Source organism: Penaeus vannamei, chromosome 35, assembly GCF_042767895.1.
Source record: "Penaeus vannamei isolate JL-2024 chromosome 35, ASM4276789v1, whole genome shotgun sequence".
NCBI lineage: Eukaryota > Metazoa > Arthropoda > Malacostraca > Decapoda > Penaeidae > Penaeus > Penaeus vannamei.
This window is the reverse complement of record NC_091583.1, coordinates 29,051,039-29,058,259: the sequence shown is the minus strand read 5'-3', so window position 1 is coordinate 29,058,259 and position 7,221 is coordinate 29,051,039.

Here is a 7,221-nt window from a genome sequence, read left to right as displayed (position 1 = left end):
CACAAATATCCCTCTCACCCTCATCCTTAACTCAACCCGAAGTCGACCCTGAAATACTCCGCGATGACGTGACCCTGAAATAGAGAGCGAAAGAGAGAGAGGGAGGGGGAGGAGAAAGAGAAAGAGGGCAACAGAGAGAATGGAGGACAGATTGAGGAGAGAGATGGGAGGTGGGAGAAGGAGAAAGAAAGAAAGAAGGAGGAGCAGGAGAAGAAAGAAAAAGAGAGAGAAAGGGGGTGAGGAGGAGGAGAAAGAGAGAGAGAACAAGCTGGAGAGACAGGAAAGGAGCAAGAACGAGAAAGAAAAAGAGAAAGACAGAGAGAGAAAGGGCGACACACACCCACAAACAGACACACACACGCAGAAAGAGCCAGAGAGAGAAGACGAGACAAAGACAGACACAGAGAGAGAGGAGAGAAGAAAGAGAGAGAGAGCCAGATCACGAGACGGAGAAAGAGAGAAGGAAAAACTCCTATATATAAACCGCGTGGCCTTTCCTCATACAACGTCAGAAGACATTTGATACTCAATCAGGTACTCCAAGCAGACGGGGGGGAGGGTGGGGAAGGGAGAAGATGAACAGGTGGAGGAGGAGGAGGAGGAGGAGGAGGAGGAGGGAAGGAAGGGTAAGAGGGGGGTAGGAGAGGAGGAGGAGAAAGAAGACGGTAGTGAGGGAGAAGGGGAGGGGGAGGGAGAAGATGAACAGGTGGGGGTAGGAGGAGGAGGGGGGGAGAAGGAGTAAGAGGGGGGCTGGAAGAGGAGGAGGAGAAACAGACGGTGGTAGTGAGGAGGGAGAAGGAGTGAGGAGGAGGGAGGGAAGAAAAAACAGGTGGGAGAGGAGGAAACGAGGAAGAAGAACAGGTGGAGGAGGAGCAGGAGAGGGAGGGAGAAACAAGCGTTGGTAGTAGGGAGAAGGAAGGAGGCGAAGGAGGAGGAGAGGGAAGAAAAACAGTTGGGAGAGGAGAGACAAAAGGAAGACGAAGGAGGAGAGGAAAGGAGGAGGAGGAGAAACAGGCTGTGGCGCTGGAGGAGGAGGGAGGAGAGAGGAGAAGAACAGGTGGGAGAGGAGGAGGAGGGGGAGCAGGAGGTGGTGATGGAGGAGGATAAGGGAGAAGAACAGGAGGTACATGTGGAGGAGGAGGAAGGGAGAAGAGGAGAAAAAAAAGTGGTGGAAGAGTAAGAGCAGGAAAAAGAGGAAGCAGAAGTGGAGGACGAACAGAAGGAAAGGAGGAACAGGTGATAGTAGGGATGGAGATGGAGAAGTAGGAAGAGAAGGAGGAGGAGGAAGAAGACGCTGAAGTGATTGAGAGGAGGGTATGGTGATGGAAGGGGAAAAGAGGAAGAGGTAAATGAGAAAGAGTAGATAACAAATAATAAGAAAGACGAAGAAATAGAGTAATAAGAAAAGAGAGAGAGAGAGACAGAGATAGATACACAGAGACACAGAGACAGAGCCAGACAGAGACAGAGAGAATATAAAAAGCCAAACAGATAACACATAAGAAAGACGAAGAAATAGAGTAAAAAGAAAAAGAGAGAGAGAAAGAGACAGACAGAGACACACAGAGACAGACAGAGAGAGAGAGACAGAGACAGAGAGAATAAAAAAGCCAAACAGATAACACATAAGAAAGACGAAGAAATAGAGTAAAAAGAAAAAGAGAGAGAGAAAGAGACAGACAGACACACACAGAGACAGACAGAGAGAGAGAGACAGAGACAGAGAGAATAAAAAAGCCAAACAGATAACACATAAGAAAGACGAAGAAATAGAGTAAAAAGAAAAAGAGAGAGAGAAAGAGACAGACAGACACACACAGAGACAGACAGAGATAGACAGACAGAGCCAGAAACAGACGGACAGACAGACAGAGACAGAGAAAGAGAGAATAAATACAGAGAGAGAGAGAGAGAAAGACAGAAAGACAGAGAGAATTAAAAAAACACACACACAGACAGAGAGACAGAGCCAGAGACAGACAGAAAGACAGAAAGACAGAGAGAATTTTAAAAAAAAGCCAAACACACACACACACCACCTCAAACCTCTCCAACAGACCCAGAAAGGAGCGCCAGGAGGCCAAAGGAACCCGAAGGAAGAAGGAAGGTAAATTTGAACTTCCCAAGAGCTGAGAGGAGCCGCTGTCGAAGGGCAATTAAGAATCTCAAGAAGGACCTATTTTGGGGGAGTTAAGACGCTCCTTCGTTACCTTCGCTTCGCCTCCTCTTCCTTGTTGGTTCCTTGGCTCCCTTCCTTCCTTCTCTCTTCTTCTTTCTTCTCTCTCTCTTTTCTCTCTCTCCTTCTTCTTTAGCGTCTTGTGTTATTTCTACGGTTTGTTTTTCGTGGAGTTGAGACGCTCCTTCGTTGCCTTCGCTTCGCCTCCTCTTCCTTGTTGGTTCCTTGGCTCCCTTCCTTCCTTCTCTCTTCTTCTTTCTTCTTTTTTCTCCTTCTTTCGCGTCTTGTGTTATTTCTATGGTTTGTTTTTCGTGGTTTTCTTCCTTTCTTCTTCTTTTATCTTCCTCGTCTTTTCACCTTTTCTTGTTTTTCCTCTTCTTCTCCTTCTTCATTTTCTTCCACGTCTTATCATCATTTTTTTTCTCTCTCTCTTCTTTCCTTATCCTCTCAGTTTTTTTCACTGCTCTCTCTCTCTCTTCCTTTCTCTTCTCATCCGTCCTCCTTCCTCCCTCCTCCCTATCTCTCTCTCTCCTCCCTCCCTTAACTATCTCTCCCCCCCTCCCTCTTCCCCTCTCCTATCTCTCCCTTCTAACCTCCTACGTTTCACCGTTCCCTCTCTCTCTCTCTCGCCTCCTTTCCATCTCCTCTCTCTCTCACCTCCTCTTCCCCCTCTCCATTCTCTCTATCTCCCCTCTCCCCCTCCCTCTCCCTCTCATTTAATTTACTCATCCAATTCTCACTTACCCCTTACCCTCCCCCTACCCCTTCCCCCCTCCCTCGTCATTAGCACCATTAATTAACATTAGCAATGATATGTTAAAAACGTCATTGGAAAATATTACATCTCAAGGTCCATTTTATAGTGTGCGACTGAGGCTTCCATGTTGTGTAAGTCATGGTGGTGTGGTTTGGGTCACGTGGGTTGTTTTGTTTGTTTGTTTTGTGTTTGTTGTTTGTTTGTCTTTGTTTTTACTTATTTTTTGTTTTGTTTTGTTTGTTTGTTTGTTTTTTGCAATTTGTGTTATTTGTTGATATTCTTTGTTTTGTTTTGTTTTTGGTGCTTTTTTCTTATGTCATTTTTTGTTGTTTGTTAATGATGTTTTTGTTTTTTTCGCTTATTTGTTGTTGTTGATTGTTGTTTGTTGATATCTGTTGTTCGTTTTGTTTTTTTGTATTCTTTTGGTTGCTGTTTCTTCTTTTATTTTTTATTATCTTTTTTTTTTTTTCCTTCTTGCTACTGTCTGGTGGTGTGTTTTTTTTTTCATTCTTATCATTCGCATTTTTTTTCTTGTTCTTAATGACAAGAGGAAAACCACATGCAAATGCGTACACAGAATCCAACGCACACATGTACGAGCTCATGTATAGATAAATACATTGATATGTAGATGTTATAGACGGAGACATAGCTAGATATAGATAGATAGATTGAGAGATAGAGATAGAGTGATAGGTAGATAGATAGAAACAAATAGATAGATAGATAGATAAAGTGATATATAGCTAGATAGATAGGCAGATAGATAGAGAGATAGGTAGATAGATAGAAACAAATAGATAGATAGATAGATAAAGTAATATATAGCTAAATAGATAGATAGGCAGATAGATAGAGTGATAGGTAGGTAGATAGAAACAAATAGATAGATAGATAAAGTGATATATAGCTAGATATAGATAGATAGATTGAGAGATAGAGATAGAGTGATAGGTAGATAGATAGAAACAAATAGATAGATAGATAGATAAAGTGATATATATCTAGATAAATAGGCAGATAAATAGAGTGATAGGTAGATAGATAGAAACAAATAGATAGATAGATAGATAAAGTGATATATAGCTAGATAGAGAGATAGGCAGATAGATAGAGTGATAGGTAGATAGAAACAAATAGATAGATAGATAGATAAAGTGATATATAGCTAGATAGATAGACAGATAGATAGAGTGATAGATAAATACAGATACAGATAGATCATTCGGTAGACAAGCAGAAAGACACAGATAGACAGACAGATATATACCCTGTTTTTTTTATTTTTTTATTTCTCCTCTTCACTTTCCTTTCTCTCCACTTTCCCATCTCCTGTTCCCTCTCCTTTCTCTCTTGTTCATTCTCTATCTCCTCTCCTTTCTCTCCTACTTCTCCTCCTATTTCTGTCTTCTCTCTTTCTCCTCCTCTTTCTGTCTCTCCTCTCTCTCTTTCTCTTCTTCCTCCTCCTCCTTCTCAGTCACTTCTTTCTCTCCCCTTCCTCCTCCTCCATCTCTCTCTCCATCTCCTTTTTTCTCTCTCCTTCTCTCTCTCCATTCCTCTTTTCGCAGAAACGGCCATGACCTGCCAAGATACATGTGTCTGCAAACTCGAAAAATCATCGTCAACAAAAACAAAAAAAACAAAAAACAAAAACAAAACGACAGACTCTCTCTCCATGTAACTCCATCTTTGTAAATTGTTCCTCGGTTACAATCTCTCTCTCTCTCTCTCTCTCTCTCTCTCTCTCTCTCTCTCTCTCTCTCTCTCTCTCACTCTCATTCTCTCTCTCCCCCTCTCTCTTCCTGTCTGTCTCTCTTTCTTTCTTTCTCTGTCTCTCTCTCTCTCTCTCCTCTCTCTCTCTCTCTCCTCTCTCTCTCTCTCTCTCTCTCTCTCTCTCTCTCTCTCTCTCTCTCACTCTCTCTTTCTCTCTCTCTCTCTCTCTCTTTCTCTCTCTCTCTCTCTCTCTTTCTACTCTCTCTCTCTCTTCCTATCTCTCTCTCGCTCTCTCTCTCTCTCTCTCTCTCTCTCTCTCTCTCTCTCTCTCTCTCTCTCTCCTTCTTTCCCTCTCTCTCTCTCTCTCCCTCTCTCCCCCTCCCTCTCTCTCTCTCTCTTTCCCTCTCTCCCTCTCTCTCTCCACTCCCTCTCTCACTTCCCCCCCCCCTCCTCCCTCTCCCTCTCTCTCTCCCTCTCTCTCTCTTGTCGAGTTTTTGTTCCCAGTTTCTTTGCTTTTGTTTCGAGGTATGCCATGCGATCCGCTTGTGTATGCTAATTTCGCCGGTTGTCTGTGTACGCACATAGGAACCCACACGCCTTGTCAGGGCTTGGATATTGCTTACATAAAAGTGGTATGTGCATATGGAAGGGTACATGAAGACGCACAGATACATATATGCATACGTAAATATATACGTACATACTTATAGGCATACATACATATATACGTACATACATGCATACATAGATATATGCGTACATAAATATATGCATACATAGATATATACGTACATATATGCATACATAGATATATACGTACATACATATATGCATACATAAATATATACGTACATACATATATGCATACATAGATATATACGTACATACATATATGCATACATAAATATATACGTACATACATATATACATACTGTTCGTCTATACATACAAGCATACATGTATACATGCATTCCTGCATATATTCATACATACAAACATACATACATACATACTCACATGCATACATACATACTCACATGCATACATACATACCAACATGCATACATACATACATACATACAGACAGACAGACATACTTACATACTTATATTCATACATTCATACATACACATATTCATGCATACATGCATACATACACACGCACTTACATACACTTAAACATTCGTACATACATACACGCATGTATACCCATGCACATATAAACACACACGGGCAAACACACATACATGCAAAGATATATACATCTATATGTATATGTAAACGCATATGCAAAACACAGACATATCCACATACAAAGACGCACACAAAAATCGTACTTACATGTACGTACGTCATTGACTACAGTGACGCTCCCTTCCCCCCCTCCCCCTCCCCTCTGTCCCTCTATCCCCCACCCTCCCCTTCTTCTCTTTCCCTTTCCTCTCCCCTCCCTCACCCTCTCTTCTGTTACATCTCTTCTCTCCTCCTTTCGTCCCTACTCTCCCTCCTCCTTTTCCCTATATATTTCTTCCCTCTCTTCTCTTCTTTTTCTGTTTCTTTTTCAGTTCTTCCTTCTTTTGTTGCCTCTAATCCCCTCCCCCCCTTATATCTCCACCCTGCCCCTCCCTCCCCCTCTCTCACCCCTCTTTTCTCCTTACCTCCCCCACTACCTCCCTCCTCCCTTCTCTCCCCTCTCTTTTCTCCCTCTCCCATTTCCCTTCTTCCTTCAACCTTTATCACTATATATCCCTATTTCTTCCACTCCCCCTTCCACAATACCTCTCCACAAGCCCCCACCCTCTCCTCCTCCCCTTCCTCTATCCCCCTTTATTCATCAACCTTTATCACTATATCCCTATCTTCTTCTCCTCTCTCCCCTCATCCCCTTTTCTTTCCTCTTTCTTCCAAAGAGAACCCCCCCCTCCTCCTCCTTTCCCTTCCCCCTTCCCCCTCCCTACGGCTGTTCCTCATCCTGATACTTAATATCTTAGTATTGTGCTGTAACTGTCTCTCTGAATTGCTATGATTTCTCTTTCTCTCTCTCTTTCTTTCTCTGTTTCTCTCTCTCTCTCTCTCTCTCTCTCTCTCTCTCTATCTATCTATCTATCTATCTATCTATATATCTCTCTTCTCATCTTTCTCTTTCTCTATATATATATGTATGTATGTATATATCTCTCTCTCTCTATATATATATATATATATATATATATATATATATGTATATATATATATATATATATATATATATATATATATATATATATATATATATTTATATATATATATCTATCCCTTCCTTATATATATTGTCTTCTGTATCTATCTATATATATATATATATATATATATATATATATATATATATATATATATATATATATATATATCTCTATATGTCTCTTATACTCTCTCCCTATTTTCTTTATTGTCTCTTTCATCTATCTACTCTCCTCTGTCTCTCTTTCTCTCTCTCTTTTTGTCTCTGTCACTTTCCCTTTCTTTCTCTGTCTCTATATTAATGTCTCATTCTTTCTTTCTCTTTCTCTTTCTCTCTCTCTTTCTTTCTCTGTCT